Below are 17669 nucleotides of genomic sequence, written 5' to 3' on the forward strand. Positions count from 1 at the left end.
CTCACAAAACAAACTGAGGGTTGCTGGGGGGAGGGGGTTTGGGAGAAGGGGGTGGGATTATGGACATTGGGGAGGGTATGTGCTTTGGTGAGTGCTGTGAAGTGTGTAAACCTGGTGATTCACAGACCTGTACCCCTGGGGATAAAAATATATGTTTATAAAAAATAAAAAATTATATATAAAAAAAAAGAATTAGCACGTGAAACATGGGAGCAACAAGGTCAAGGTCTCATTGATTGATCGATTGATTTTTATTTATTTTTTTTAAATTAATTAATTAATTAATTAATTTTTGTAGCCAGAGTGGAGCCTGGGTCAAGAAGGAGGATCTATACAGAAATATTGAAGAGGAATTTGTACTGGCCCAGCTGCTGTGAGTGGTCTGGAAGGAAGACTTGTGGTCTCCAGCCATGCGGATGACTCAGTTATATTTAAAAACAGACTAATGACCCTTTTAAACGTGTTAAGTCTCTGCTTAAAAAGAATTACTTTTTCTTCTAATTTAAATCATAGTAATTTTATAGGATGTTGAAGAGTGGGTGCATTTTATCTTTCTATCTATTCAAATAAGATGCCTTTCGGTCTCTATTTCTGGAGAGTAAATTGAGTGTTCTTTCAGTCACTTGTTGCCTAGCACAGTGCTAGGTTGGGAGATGATTGTTCATTTTTTTAATAGCAGGGAGAAAAAAAATTGCCCTACATCAAAGGGCTCCTGGGCCCTTGTGAAGCAATGGAAAGCAATACTTGTAGAGATTTTTGAGCTTCTTAGAGAGAGGTGTTATCTGAATCAAAACCTGTGAAAAGAAGAATAGCTATAACATTTTCTGACAGTGAGAAGCCATTGTGTTGTAAAGTAGTTTCTAAAGGGAAGAGTGCTCTAGACATTATTTGTCAAATTTAGAGGAACAAGACAAATTAAGGTGCTAGGAGCTACTGGAAATAATACAATCTCTAGCAGGATAGAGAAAATAATTTATTACTAATTTCTATGGCCCCATCTTATAAGAATAGTAAGAGTGATGCCAAGAGACATTTAATAGAGCTAAATCTTACACTTCACTGGAGAATTGAATTACTGGGGTAGCTTCCAGTCCGGATAGGTAATTTTACCACAGTATATGTTTTCCCATTCTAAGCATATGGCAAGAAAAAGAGGTGAACAAGTTTCAAAGGCCTAATGGCCTCCACACTGCAGGGAAGGAAGGAAACAGGAGGGAAGAGAAGTGAGAAAGCATTATTTAGCAGATCAGGGTATCACAGAAATAAGATGCAGAGAAGTTAAATAAAATTTCCAGGTCTCCACCACTAAATCGTACTGTTAAATAAAACTAATCCCTCACTATAATTTAATCTGTAATAATGACTGTCATTACAATTCTGAAATTGAGCATTCGGTCTTCAAGGAAGAATCAAAGCCATTCAGGTTTTTAATTTTTTTTCATGTTTGCCGTGTACCTTCCTAAGTTATTTTTCCTATACGCATGCTAATATTTCTCTGAAATTCAAATGATAATAGATTATTCCCATTTCCCTGTCCTGTGATGTATACTCTCTATGAATATTAATATATTTCTAATACTTTTTTAACCAGAGTCATTAATATGATAATACTTTGGTAATGAATTTACAAAAATTCCATACAAATACTACATGTGCTAATACAATGAAATACTGTGGAAATAATAATGCATAATGCATTAGGCTTTGTTACAGATGCCTGCCAAAAATAGTGTTTGGCAAACAGTAGCATGCTTGAAGAGTGCCTAACCGATTAAAATTTATTGCTGCTGATAGACCCAGGGCAAACACGGAACAATCCATGCTATTCATGCCCTGGCAGACACATCAGTTCACTGACTGCTCAGATTATCTCTGAAAGCTTCTGGACATCACTAAAATTAAGGAAGACACTTAATGAGATGTTTAATGCCTGGGAGAGTGACTCCTCCAAACAAAGGAATCCCCCATCCTCCCAGTTCCAGCTCCTTGGATGTCGTGGCTGGCCAAGGGTCACATCTCCAACCAGCTGTCATGGCCAGGGCTGCTCCCTTTACTCTCTTGGTCCCCCGTCTTTTCTTTGCACAGTTTCTTCTGAATGTGAGGAGCAGTGCTAGCATTAAAACAGTCTTCTCTCCATACGATTCCCAGTTTGACCTCACTTAGTGCCTTATTGTTTGCAATTGCACCTTTCAACATACATGGAATTCTGATGGCATTGAGTTAAGGTCTAGGAAGAGGAAAGTTGGAGCTACTCCATTCTGTGGAGCCACATGGGAAAGAGCTGAACGCTGGGGGTGCAACTTTCCAAAGACAGAGTTGTATCTTCTAGGGAAACTGTCATTTGGCAGTGGAAACACTGAATATTGTTGCAAATGAGCCAAGATTCATTGTGAAAATATCCAAAGTTCATTAAGTGTCTTAGACCTTTAGCACTTATGGGGTCTTTGAATTAATTTCATTTTGTCCCATCAGTTGGGCAGACGGACAAATTAAGGTACGTACAAGAGAACTGACTTGACCAAGGACACACACCTACACACGACTAATTAGTGGCAGAACCAAGATGATAATTCGTTATTCCCAGCTTGAGTTCTTCCACCAACAGCACTGGCTTTTCTGAAGAAGGGAAAGAAAAGAAAACCTTGGGCATCTGAAGTGCAGGCCTACCTTCTACCACCACATCCCACCCCCCTGCCCACTGGTGCAAGTTACGGCTTCAAAGGACCAGAAGAGAGAAGCTTCAGATTGAGAATAAACAGCATGAATGAATACTACTCATCAGCCCCAAATGGGGTAGGCCCTCAAACATGTATTTAGATAGATGGCTAGATAGATACACACACACACACACACACACACACACACACACACACACAATTTGGACAAAATAAAATTTTAAGACCTAGGGTTCATACTGCTTTTCATTTATATTCATTTTTACTGACAGAAAGAGTACTGATTCCCAATTATTTGAAAGATTTAACCTGTTCATGAGAAAGAGCCTGGTCAGACATATAGAAAACTCCCAGAGTTCAGAAATGGTTCCTGAAAATAAAATTGAAATTCGTCTCAGTTAAAATTTAGAAAAGGAAAGGGCAACAGAGACCATTAAGTTTAGCAGGAATGCAAGGGGAAGTGCAATCAATCAGATGCTTTTAGAAATATAAACAACCTAGGAAAGAAGATTGGGCAATCTATAAAAATAAGCAGAAAACAGTTATGAGGATCATTAGCAGAAGAGAAGAACAAACAGCAGCGTGGAACCACAGGCATGCTTACAATCAGAATGCAGAAATTTAAGCCCTAAGAAGGCAGGATGAATCCATTAAGAAGGGTAACAGAAGGAGGGAGCAGCCAATAATAAAATGACTAATGAGTTCAATTTTAGTTTATTTTAAATTTACTGAAAGCTACCTGAGTAGAACAGGAATTTCAACTTGGAAACAGTGTCTATGGAGGTGCTCTCTAACTAGCAAATCAGAGGAATTTTACTGGCAGCCACTGAATTAATACTGATCTTATTAGGATCCACCATCACCCTGGCTCCTTGTTCTGCTCCATGCAAGTCAATTTTCAATTAAAAAAAAAAAAAAAAAAAAAAAAAACCTAGTAGGCTGTGCACTTGTAGAACCTCCATTCGTTCAACATTGTGGCTGATTGCTTACTATGGGCCAAGCCTTGTGTTCACTACTGAGGATAGAACAATGAGCAAAAATGAATGCAGTCCCTATTTTCTTGGAATTTACATGGTAGTTGGTGAAGCGGGAACAAATTAAGACAGTATCATGCCAGTGAATGTATACTCACAAACTGAGTAATGTGTTCTCAAAGAGAAACAGCTCTATGACAAGGTGTGATAAAGGCCAGCAGCATAGACAGGGAGGTGGAGAAGGACATCTCTAAGGAATGATGCTGATGTTTGCACTGAACAGGTGAACGGGAGTATTGAAGGAGTTGGCATGGGGCATTCCTCCAGGAGAAACTGTATATACAAAAGCCTGAGATAGGAGTGAAGGGTTCCCTAGAGGTAGAGAAGACCTGGGTAGGGCTGTTTTCTCTATCTTACTGCCTTTGTCACAAGACTGCTTTCCAAGTAGAGATGACTGAGGACAATTTAAGAAACATCTAAAATGCACTTGACCTGGCTGAGTCCTTTGTTTTTCTAATCAATATAGTCAGACATATTTCCAATTGAGGTGAGAAGATCAGCAAATTTCCAAGCATAAACTAATTTGCATTGAGTTGAAAAACAAGTCACCCAAGGTACCTTATTTTCAGACCAATGGTGACAAAATTAGTTAAACCCAGCCTGAAAATGGGAACCACGGCACAGACAAGCGTGGCATACCAAACCCCTGGGAAGTCTTTCTGTTCTGAAGAAATCGGCCAAACACCAAATCAGGAGAGGAGGAAAAAGGGCTAGCCTCACAATAAGGTGATCATATCCCCCCTCCACAAGATTCCTTCAGGGAGTAAGGGTAGAAAATAAAAGAACAATAACTTACTAGAATATCAATCGACTGGTAGCCCCAAAAGAACCAACCACTAGTTGTGTAAAGTGATTCCTTTTGCTGAAAATGATCCATTTTGGAGAGCTCTTGTTCAAATAACCAAGTTCATTTCCATTTCATTGTGTCTTCTTCACCTATGCTTTTTCTTCTCCTACTTTCTCTCTCCATTAGTCAAGCCCATGGCTATCATACTGGCATAAGAAACATTTAATATAAACATACAATTAAATAACAACTGCATAATAGTGATGATAAATGACAGAAAACAATGCCCCCAATGCATTCACTTTTAAGCTGTTTTATTAGAACAAATACAGTGTACTCTCTCCCTCCACCCTGCCCCACTCCACTGCCTCCTCTCTCCCCTCAGGCCAAAGTCTGTGTAGAAAAACAGGCTTTCAAGAGGCCTAAGATATCCAGCAGGTGTCAGGAGAAAAGAAGTCTTCATATGAGGGGCCTCTTTCTCGAGGGTGCAACAATAAGGGGTGGCAATTAAAAATGAACAGCTAGAAATAGCATACTAAAGGTGTAACACCCCAAACTGCAAAAGTTTCTGAATTTCAGGTACTTCCTCCAGGTAACTGTTTCTAGAACATTGGCTTTGGTTGGAAGGCACTGCTCAAAGGTTGCTTGGAACTCTAAGTAAATGCCCTTTTAAAGTCATATGTGGGTGCCTTGTACATGTGCATAGATGTCTCATGTACATGGTAACTCACTTGAATCAGAGGATAATGCTCAAGCATCACTTCCTGCCATCCCATTGTCTTCGGGTCCAAGTCTTAGCCTCTCGCTGCTTTTTAAAGAAATAGTGTATGGATTAACCAAGATGGGTAACTAGCAACTGTCTTCAGGGATTTCCCAGAAGTCAATAAACATCAGCTTTCTTTTGTTTCAGCTAAGCAACATGGCCCTTAATTTCATTCATTTTCTGACATGATAGCATCCACCATGCCGTTTCCCATATGCCAGGCACTACTGGTTCATAATTTCATAAATATTATCCTAATTGAACTTCGTATCAACACTGTTGTTATCCCCACTTACAAATGTGAAAGTTGAGACTCATTAAAATAGTCAGTTGCTTAAGACTACATAACCACAGTCCAGAAGTGAAGTGGAAAGATTGAGATTTTGCTTCCTAATACCTCATGTTCTAATGAATCTGTCAAGTTCTAAGGAATTTGATTCCCACATTTAATAGCCTTTCCCTATCTTAGTCAGTATAGAAGCCTTTTGAAGAATGAGCCCCTGGACTGTCCAAACACTCACTGTATGTCTCCAATTATAACTGACTAGGTTTCTAAAAGTGTATTTGGGTAAGTATGTGGTTTTTATTCCTGCATAGGTTCCATTCACATAACTTCTCTTAGTTGTTAAATTAGAAATATTTCATATGTGATCTCACTTCACATCATTTGTGAAACTCTCGCACCAAATATCTAGGAATAGGGTTCCAATAGACCAAGTCTCGCTAACGTTCATGTTTGTATTTTCTCAAGTAACCAAAACAAAACAAAACAAAACAAAACAAAAAAACAAACCACCAAGAAGATTAACAGCAATGTCAGAAACCCACGTGGCAAAGCCAAAAGACTTGAGGATTTTCCCCCCATTTTTAAAGAAGAACTCTGCAATGAATAGGAAGGGCATCATGCTGAGGGCAAGGCTAGGAGAAAATACTGATCATCATATCCTGCTGGACAAACTGGTAGATAATGCATGTTCTACTTTGAAATTCTTGCAAAGTCTGATTAATTCAAATTCCTTCCACATCTTAAGAAGGCAGAATTACTTGAAACCCAGCAGATAAACTTCTTCCTAGATCTCCTCTTTCCCTCATCATAATAACAGCATGGCAGTGCCAATTTAAATATATTTGTTCAGTGATACAACGGAAGAAGAATGGCTTCAAACAGTAAAAGGGATGCTTACCAGTGCATGGGTGGCCAGACCCTGCCTGTGTGTGGGCGCTGACACCCAGCGGGCACCTGGCATCCAGTCCTCACAGACATCCTCTTTAGGTGAATGTCAACTACACCTGTGGTGTCAGGAACACAATACAATGGGGTGACACTGAATCTGAGGCAAAGAGGCTATCCTTAGGCCACCTGTATCAAAGGAAGATCACATTCCATGCACAGCATGGTTGTCTCTCTCCTCATTCTGCTACGTGTAAAACGGCCAGGACCCTTTCTTCTAGGTGGACCTTTATCCTCGCAGGGCTCGGAAGCTTCATTTTGGTAAACTGGGGGGATAGGAGGAGGAGGGGTTATCACAAATGAGGAAAGACACATTTGTCTTTGACCAACAAGTCCACATTGCCAACAAAGTCTGTGGTTCTCAATGACTGCATGACGTGGTTGCACACCGATGTAGGCAAGCTTATAATGGGCACAGCTGCCTAGTTTATTGAAAAACCAACACTATGTATTGGAATATGGAAGTGAGGCAATGACATATTTAAAAGAACACTTCTCTGGGGCCCCTGGGAGGCTCAGTAGGTCAAGTGTCTGACTCTTGATTTCAGCTCATGTCATGATCTCAGGGTTGTGAGATGGAGCCCCAAGAGCCCTGCTCTGGGATCCATACTGGAGGTAGAGTTTCCTTAAGATTTTTTTTTTTTTTTAAGATTATTTGTTTATTTATTTGACACAGAGAGAAAGAGAGAGAGAGAGAACACAAACAGGGGGAGTGGCATACAGAGGGAGAAGGAGAAGCAGGCTCCTCACTGAGCAGCAGGGAGCCCAATGTGGGGACCCTGAAATCATGACCTGAACTAAAGGCAGAGGCTTAACCCACTGAGCCACCCAGGCACCCCACCTGCTTGAGATTCTAAGATGGTACTCTCTCTCCTTCTCCCTTTTCCCTCAACCAACTCATTCTCTCTCTCTCTCAAAAAAACCAAAACAAACAAACAAAAAAACCTCCTACTTCGCTTACAATGCAAGAGTCATTAGATGGGCCCCCTTACACTATATGGTTTGCCTAATAGTGTCCTAATAATGATCGTAACTGTGTTTGGAATTTCATAATTTAAAAAAAGTTTCAAGTATATTAAATTTCTTATAAGCACAAAGCAAGTATTTCTGATGATTTTGTTACTTAGAAGAAAAAAGTCTCCAAAGTCACCCTAATTGAAATGGCTCCCATTTAGGAAGAATTCACAACAAAGGAAAGATGCGACACTTTGCCACAGCTGATACACTCGCAAAGATGGAGATAGAGAATGAGAATTGGAAAGGTGAAAGGCAAATGCTTTTTCCTCAGAAAGTTGGATTCACACATCAAATACTTCACAAGACAGAGCCACCACATTACCCAGAATGCCAGTTCCCTGAGAAATAGAGAGGGTCTGAGGAATGTATGAGATGCTAGGGAAGCTGCTGGGACACAAAGAAAATCAGGGAGTGACAGACCCAGGACACCTGAGTGTCGATTGTCAAAGTGACACCAGAGAGGGAGTGGGTTATGTAGAGTTTTAGCACCAAAGCAGTGATCAGATGCACTTCCAAATTCAGGGTCAAAGACCTGAAAAATACAAACATGTGGGAAGACTGCCCTCTTTTCACTCTGAAGTAAGTGCTGCTTTTCCTCTCTGCTCTTCAGGGAGCAGCCAGTAGAATGGGTTTTGATCTCTACAGAGAGAAGGAAGTTATTCTCTGTGGGGCTAACCATGGAAGCCCCAGTAAACAGCACGGACTTTATACAACAAAATAATTGTGGTTTTTCCCTCTCTTTATATGCAACACATTTTAAGTCCTCTATGCTCATTTCACATGGAGGAAATCTGAGGCTCAAGGAAAAGTAGTAAACTCTTTGACTGTCAGTGAACTGAAGGTAGTTTTGCAGCCCCCATACGCCCATGTCCCTTGTACTGTGAAGACATCTTATTCATCCCCAGTATTAACTGACCACCTGCCTCCTTTCAGGCACCATTCTGGGAGCTGGGAATATAGCAGTGACCAAAACAGACCCCATCTTTACCCCTGTGGACTTCAATTCTGGAGGAAGGAGGGGGCCAACAGTCAAGTAAAACCACAGAATAAATGCAAATGGTGACATGTCAGTAAAGGACCCAGAGATGGTGAGATCCAGAACAACTGGGACCCTACTCAAGGTCACGTATGATGTCAGGAAAGACCTCTCTGAGGAGATAAGTTTTAAAATAGGAGCTCGAAGACAAGAAAGCATCTGAGGTGCTGTCCCAACATGACAAGGACCCCAAAATGTAAAAAGACTTGGTGTGTTTGAGAACAGGAAAGAAGCTGATGTGAAAGGAATGCACTGCACTGAGAAACAAATGGCTCATACTTGTCGGGGGTGCAAGGTAGCTGCTAGATGCTATAAAGCCTTCGCGCAGAGTTCAGCCTTCAGATGGGGTAGAGAGGGGCTAAAAGATTTTAAGAGGGAGATAATCTGATGTAAGTCTTCTAAATCTCAGTCTGGTTACTGCATGGAGAAAAATTGAGAGTGGTGGAGGAGGAGGAGGGGGAGGGGGAGGGGGAGGAGGAGAAATAATAATGAAGAGAACAGTTCACAAGTCTGTTGCAATATTCTAGGAGAAAGACAACGAGCTTGGACCAGGGATGTAGGTGGGAGTGAACATGGGAGAGGTGAAGGGATGGGAGATGATTTTTGGAGGTATATCTGAGGGGATCTGCTTGTGAGGCAAATCTGGGGAACACAGAAGTCAAAAAGGAAGCAATGTTTTCGGCTTTCTAACTCTGTGGCACATGTAGGAAAAAGAGACTATGATAAGAAATCAAGAGTTGCTCTGGGCAGAGCTGGGGATGTTTATTAGGCATGTGGAGAAGTCTTGGTCCAGTTGGGTAATTTCAAGACTGCAAAGAAATGGGCAGTTTCGGAGAGAAACATGCTGGCTCTTGGCTGCTTTGAAGTGCTGTTAAATACCTTGATACTGATTACACATGCATGGTGTATATATGGAGAAAAGAGGGTCCAGAGCAAGTTAGATTACAGAAAATACTAGGAGTCAAATAAAGGAACTGATAGAGAAGACAGAACAGGAACTGCCAGTGAAATGACAGACCAGAGGAAAGCTTCAAAGAGTGTTTGCCAAGGAGAATGTGATCGCCTGCATTAAAAGATTCTGGGATGTGAGGCAGGATGGGGAGAAGGGACAGTGGGATTCAGCATAGGGAGGTCACTGATGAGGATGAAAAGAGTCCGCTGCAAAATCTGATGGAAGGGGCTGAGCATAAGTGGTAAATGAGGCTGTGTGAAGCCTGCTCCTTCAAGAGGCTTTGCCAGGAATGGGATCCTGGATCTGCACAGTGTCTGGGGGGTAGGGTGTAGATTAAAGAGGTGGTTTGCTTGTTTGCTTTTTTCATTTTAAGGTGGAAGATAACAAAGCATGTGATTATAGAGATGGAGTAACGAGAGAGGAATTAAGGGAAGAGGAAATGGAGAGTGGCAATGAACAAGGTGAAGTCAGTGGAGAGGGATTGCGGCTTCCAAGCTAAAGACCAATGTGCTCAGGAGCAAGGTGCATATCTCACTGTAACAGAAAGAAAGGAGGGGAATTTGGGAGACACACACAGAGGGTATTCTCCAGTTCTTAAATGAATAAATGAGAGAATGAATATATGTTTGTTTCCCACAATCTAAATAATTTAGTAAATTTCTTAGGGCACCTGGGTGGCTCAGTTGTTTTAGTATCTGTCTTTGGCTCAGGACATGATCCCGGAATCCTGGGCTCAAGCTTTTATTGGGCTTCCAACTCAACTAGGAGACCTCTTCTCCCTCTCCCTCTGTTCTCCCCACCAACTGCCCTTGTCATGTGCTCACTCTCTCTCTCTAATAAATAAACTCTATAATTAATTAATTAATTAACTTGGAAAATTTCTTTAGTTTTATATCATTAAAAAAAAAAGTCACCGTTCTCCCTCTTCTGAGCTCACATAATACTCTCTGCATATACCAACTGTCACTTCACATGCACTTCTTTGCCTGTTTATGCATTTAAGCCTCTGGGTGTCCTGTCTAGATGAGATATAAAGGCCACCTATATATCTCTGTGCTTCCTGACATAGTCATCATTGGATAGATGTTCAACGGATTTATATAGATATAGATACAGATATAGATATTAGAGAGAGAGATATAGATACAGATATAGATATATATATGTTTATTGATTAATTGGAGTCAGTTTTCCAAGGTCTTATTCAATAATACCATTAGTAATATTAATGCTGCCTCTATCTGTACTACTCTATCATTCTCAGGCACTATAAACATGTATTTTGGTCACCAAACTAATAAATGTGATTGTAATGCTACTGAAACTGCTTGCCCCTGATCTTTGATCTACTTATAAGAGTGTTCCAACAACAAAAAAAGGGGGGCCTCAAGTACAAAATAGCAAAACCTACTTCAGCGTCAATGAGAAAAACAAACTCCCAACCAATCCTAAGATTTTTTCCCCCATAACAAGACTTCTATGACCTTTATTATAAAACTCCTGAAGCACTAGACATTTCTTAACACCATGACTGAAAGGTAATGAGTCTTTCCATTCTACGCTAAACTACTTAACAAGAGACAGTGTTTTACTCACACTTTCATTAAAAGGAAAGTGCAAAAACAGAAATGAAGAATTAATTTATATTTGGATATTTTTATTTGAATTAATTTATATATGGAATTTTAATTACAAGATGCAAGCCTGTGATTAATTTAATTTTGCTTCAATTTATGAGATGCACTTGGTTAATAGCTTGCCTTTGAAAAAAATGCTTTATTGAGGGATCTCATCTGTGTGATTTACTGTCTGAGGATATGTGAACTTCCTTTCATTACATAAGAAATCATCATTTGCCCTTGAAGTTGAATCCATTGCCTGGGCGGGCCAACGATGCCAATACTATCTTATAACCTACTATTTCTGAGGGAAACAGCAGATTTAAAAGAAACCTTGTTTGGCTTTCTTGTCATAAACCTCTTTGTCTGTGTATTCAATATACACATGTGCATTGCTGATTAATGCTCAAATCCTTGCTGACATTATGATAAGCTTTAAAGCAATCCTGCTTTAGCGAGAGAGAGGGAGAGCATGCAAAGCTTTTTCTTTTAGAAAATATCTTAAACTGAAGGTTAGAGGCAAAGGAAAGAAATGTGAAGAAGAAATTGAAAGAGGAAGACCTGAATATTGAAGAAGAAAACAGAACATAAGGGAAAAGAATACAACCCAAGGAAGTATCCTTGAATAACCTTGTTTAGAAAATTGTGGAAAATAAGCCAATCTATGTAATCCCGTTATGAACTGTTAGCTTAAGGCTTTAGTCACAGAGAAACTGTGTAATGAGATTAAGCCACGTAAGAAAACATGGTTGTCTTGCTGCTTGTTGGAAGACTAAAACAAAGAAAGCAATAAATGGACAATTATAATCCCGTGCCTCTCTCCCCCCACCATTCAGAAACAAAACAATTAGGAAGGAAGATCTCCTGATAATGCAAATGCCAAACCCCAACCTCTCCCAGCTGTGCAGCTTTGAAGACAATGAATCTGCTTTCATTATTCACTTCCTAATGCTCTTTTTATTACGATGAAAGAATGATGCGATTTTAAAGGGAAAGACAAGTTCTGCTGATGATTCTCTCTTCCTTGAAGTTCCCATTCATGGTACCAGAGAAAAAGCATGGTGAAAATATTCTAGCATCTCCTCCTCACTCCCACTCCAAACCATACAAAATTTTCATTTTCTTTTAGTTGCAACTACTCAACTCTGCCCCTGCAGCCACAGGCTACAGATCAATGCACGAGGGCAGGTCTGTGTTCAAAAACTTAATTTAAAACAAAATAAAAGGCCAGCTTTTAGGGTACAGTTTGAAGATATTAGGTTAAAAGATGAGGGAAGTGGAAATAATTGATGGTACTTCTTAGAAGAAATTGGGGTTCCTACATTTTATTCTTGAATTTATTTTATTTTTTTTAAATTAACATGTAATGAATTATTTGTTTCAGGGGTACAGATCTGTATATCATCAGTCCTACACCATTCACAACATTCACCATAACACATACCCTCCCCAATGTCCATCGCCCAGCCACGCCATCCCTCCAACCCCCCCACCACTCCAGCAACCCTCAGTTTGTTTCCTAAGATTAAGAGTCTCTTAGGGTCTTTCTCCCTCTCTGGTTTTGTCCTGTTTCATTTTTTCCTCTCTTTCCCCATGATCCTCCATCTTTTTCTCAAATTCCACATATCAGCAAAACCAAAAGACAACCCCCAGAATGGGAGAAGATATTTGCAAATTGCACATCAGATGAAGGGCTAGGATCCAAAATCTATAAAAAACTCACCAAATTCAACACCCAAAGAACCAATAATCCAATCAAGAAATGGGCAGAAGACATGAACAGGCATTTCTGCAAAGAAGACCTCCTGAATTTATTTTCTTGACATGGCCTTTGTGGATGTAAAAGATGGATCTGTCACTAAGGAGCCTGGATGCATGAAAGTGAGAGTATTCATGAACAAATAAATATTCCTGCTCTGATCCCCTTCTGCTACCTAATAAAAGATATGGTAGTAGAGGAAGTATGATAATAAGGGGCAGTGACAGAAAGAGAAGGATTCAAATCCAGTGGGCCACAAGGCTAGTACAGGGCATATTGATAGTAATAGAGATGCTATTAATAGGAAATACTTGCTCTCATTTGAATTCTGGATCAGTAGCTTGAGAACCCCCTGTAATCTTATTAGAAAATCAATTTCTCAGGCCCCCTCTCCCCACCCCCACTGAAAAATTGTAAAGATGGGGCCTAGGAATCTATTTTAACAGGTCCTCCAGATAATCTTGATACACACTCAAGTTTTAAAACCACTTACTATTCTAGCAGCTGCCAAGTACCTATGTTCAAATAGAACAATGTTATCAGGATCTTGTATATTCCTGTGAAGAATTCTTGGTTTTTAGTAAAAAAAGAAAAAAAACAAAAAGAGTAACCCAAAAAGGTAGTAGGAAGTAAAGTCTTATTCTGAATCACGGATTATAGTATTTGTATTTGAAGGTAAATTTTATATCCCATATGTGCCTAGCTTCTGACCTCTTTCTTTTTGTGGCCTAATCTACTTTTAATCTCTCTCTTCTGTGAGTGTGTTCACGGGATGCGAATAGACTTCTATTATTGACCAAGAATAACAGAATGCAGATATACAAAAAGTATATTCGGCTCCAAGTCAAAACCCAGCACATCGTCTGGAATTGAGTACTGTTCTGGCTGAGCTGTTTTTCACCTTTATGGAAGTGCAAGTAATTCTGGTTACATGACATGAACCATGAGTACCTCTTCAAAAAAAAGGTGTGAAAAAGCCTCAGGTATCGTAATTATCAGCTCCAAGACAACCCTGGTCAAAAACAGAGAGACCTGTAAACATCCAAGTTCACACTCTGAATTATGTCCAGATGGGAATCAATTGCCATGTAGTACCTAGAGACCTAATAAACAGAAGTGTGTGCACAACGGCAAGTGTCTTCCCTCCCTCCAAGCTGATCAGATGGTCAGGATGATCCCCTCCATGCTAAAATGCACTCTCCTTTGCAATTACTCAACTGCTCTGCCCGTGGCCAAACCCTGAAGTGCAGAAAGCACATCAGGGTGAGGTTGTAAGCTTTGGGTAGGAAGGAGTAGGGCATACTGAGTAAGCACAAAGAGGGAGGGGAGAAAAGATAGGACTTCCTCACTTAATTTTCATCTAATGAGCCCTCCTGAGACCCAAACTCTGCTGCAGACTTCCTCCTTTGGCAGCCTTCAGAAACAGAGGTCTAACCCCCTTTTCAAACTCAAGTTCATTGCCAGCGCAGTTATTCCAGCAGTGTGTACTAAGCATCTCACAGTATGGTGTGGCAATACCCATTTCTACAGGACAACCCTGTTAGAGGAAAATCCATTAATTCAGTTTGCTACATTTTCCACATTTGGGGCCAAACAGCATCTAAACATATTAACCAAAGTTAAGCAGAAAAGCAACAATAGTTAATATCAATGCTGTCAATGAGAAAGTAGCTCTGGCAGCCACAAGTTATGCTCTATAAATTCTATTCACAGAAGAACCATCCTGAAGGGTGGCAATGTAGCCTTGACCCAAAGTAATTGTTTCTCCACCACTTCACCCAGTCTTCTTCTGACCAACACCTGGATGGAGAGAACAGGAGAGAGAACCAACAGTTCCAGGGACAGTCACCATTCTTGAAGAGTACTACTTTGAAATTTAAAATAAAGAATTGGCGTTCGGCATAAATGCAGAGGCCATTGCAAATCCCATGCTTGCATATAGTTCTTGACTAGGACGTTTCCCATGTAGTGCCTCATCACAGCACAGAAAACAATGCTCATTCAATCTGTACATACTAAGATCAAACAACATGGCTATTTTCCCCCAAATTATCTACTTAAGACAGAGGGAAAACATTGCAAAGTGAGGCTGGGGGTGGGGAGGAATGTAGTATGACCTTAATTTAGCTCAAATTTACTCTGAAGGGTAATTCAAAATGTTAAGATAAACAAACAAAACCCTAAAATTAAAATTTAAATGAAGGCCAAAGGACCCCAACAACAAAAGTTTTGAGAAGGAAATTTTCTTCACCAAAGAATTATTCCAGTTATTATCTATCTATCTATCTATCTATATATATATATAACTTTAAATAGGCTTCTGGAGGCTTACAATTGCTAAGCAGCAATTGTATTTCAGAACCCCTTGAAGATGGGTTAATTTTAACACAGCCAAGACATCCTCATCATTTGGGAGTTGCTGAGCCGGAGTCTAGAGCCTGTAATTATAAGCTATCCTCTGCCATGCTACCAAGAATTTCAATAAGTCAAACCCTCCGGTTACTGTAGTTTTCTATTCCCTTCCCCCAAGTAATAGGAATGACTTGGAAGCTTTATTCATAATTATCCAACCCTCTCATTTCATAGATAAGGAGAGTAGGTGCTTGAAAAGTACAGACTTTGTCCAAAATTAGACAAGAGCCAAGAGTAAATTCAGTCTCCAAATTTAGGGCTTTTCCAGAAGAGTACTAGACCAGGAGTTGGGAGACAAGACAGTTCCCAACCTGCCTTAGACATTTAACTGGCAAATCCAAGAACCAATGAGGGTCTCAGTTTTTTCAAAGATCTTAAGGGATTGAGAGCAGGGAAGGCTCCTTCACTCTTCTAGTTTCATTACAATTGTGATGAAAAGTAACCATTTGATCCAAGTGTTTTCCTGGCTGGTATCTTTCCTTCCAACACAGTAGCCAAGAGTTTTAATAATCTAGTCCTAGACATTTATTTATGACTGGACCCTCTGCTGCTTCCCACTGGGAGGTGCCTTTTCAAAGATAAAAGTTATCAGAAAGCACTATGATAGGGGTCTTAGATTTTGTGTGGAGAAAATTGATCCATGTGCCATAGCTGGCTTTCATGATGCAGATGCCTTATTCTTAGCAAGGTTAAGAATTTATAGAAGGAAATCTGTAACACAAATCTTGATTTCTTTTTGATTTTTGAAAGGTCTTTGACAATATCTTTTTTATAGCCTAATATTGGTGAAATGAAAGTAAAGTTAGTTGGATTTGTAATACGTTGAGAAACTGCATCCAAAAAAATATTGGCTAATGGAATCACTCATGCTCAGGGGAAATGTTTCAAACACCAGGAGCTCCAAATGTTACCACAAAAAAGAAACCAACAAAATTAATTAATTAATTAAAAATTAAAATAAAAAATCCAGAAGCAGTAGTCTAGTGGAGTGAAGCAGAGCTCTGTCCTTGGTTGTGTTCACATGCAATATTTTTTTTAAAAGATTTTATTTATTTATTTGACATACAGAGATCACAAGTAGGCAGAGAGGCAGGCAGAGAGAAAGGAAGGGAAATAGGCACCCTGCCAAGCAGAGAGACTGATGCAGCAATCAGACCCAGGACCCTAGGATCATGACCTGGGCCGAGGCAGAAGCTTTAACCCACTGAGCCACCCAGGTGCCCCGATGATTAGATTTTGACTCTATGTGACGTACTATCATTATTGCTGAAAAATATTTTGTGTTTTCATCCAAAACTTCTCCAGCAGGACCTTTGACATTACATATATATTTTTTTTCCCTCGTGGTGTTAATGGAAGTAGTGACTATGTATTACAATAGAGCTTATATTTATCATTAGCTTAGTGACCTCTGCTGGGAGGCTTAAGATAACCATCCTTAAATTCAAAGTTGGGTTGCTTGGATGCTTGGACCTCAAACATGAGTTCTTTATAACCCAGGATAATTGATTTTGCAAATTGATCACTGTGCCTATGTCTGAAAGCTGATATTCACTGGATGGAAGAGCCCTTGTTTTATAACTGAGAGTGTGACCAATTCTGAAAGTGACATATTTGATATTAGCACGTTCTTCCAGATTGTCTGTCTCTGTTCCCTCATGTTGCTAGGTCTATTTTATGTTATTCACCAAGTGGCACTTCTTGATCTCTTTCCAATATGCTTAAAAAAAAAAAAAAATCAAAGACACAGATGATGTCGTTTTCCATCTGAATCTTTTTCCCCCATCATAATAGCATGATTCAGTATCATCCAACCAACCTTTTTACCACCACATTTGCAGAACTAAACTCTTCAAAAGGAAGCAAACACCCCACAGAGCAGAGGCCTTCTACTATTATTTTCATGAATATTTAAAGAGCCAGATGCACTTTTGTTAAAGGGTAAGCTTGTATTTATGTAAACCTGTGTAAATTTTTAGATTCTCCTCATCTCCATCCTAGACCATGTTGTCCTACAAAAGCAGTTTACATAAACCAATATGAACAGTGTCCACTGACCTACGTTCATCCCATTTTCTATGTGCCAGAGAAAAGTTACAATTCAATTAAGTTTATGCTACAAGGTAACAAAGGATTAGTGCAGAATATTGATATGAGAAGATTTGGGACTTCTGGGCACCTGGGTGGCTCATTTGTTTAAGTGTCCATCCAACTCTTGATTTCAGCTCAGGTTATGATCACGGGGTCCTGGGATTGAGCCTGAGTCAAGCTCCCTGCTCAGCAGGGAGTCCGCTTGTCTTCCTGCCTCTTTAAGCCTTCCTCTACTCAGGCACACTCTCTCTCGAAAAAATAAATAAATGAGCCTGGGGGGCAGAGGAGACAGA

The sequence above is a fragment of the Mustela nigripes genome, chromosome 8, assembly GCF_022355385.1.
Source record: "Mustela nigripes isolate SB6536 chromosome 8, MUSNIG.SB6536, whole genome shotgun sequence".
Classification (NCBI taxonomy): domain Eukaryota; kingdom Metazoa; phylum Chordata; class Mammalia; order Carnivora; family Mustelidae; genus Mustela; species Mustela nigripes.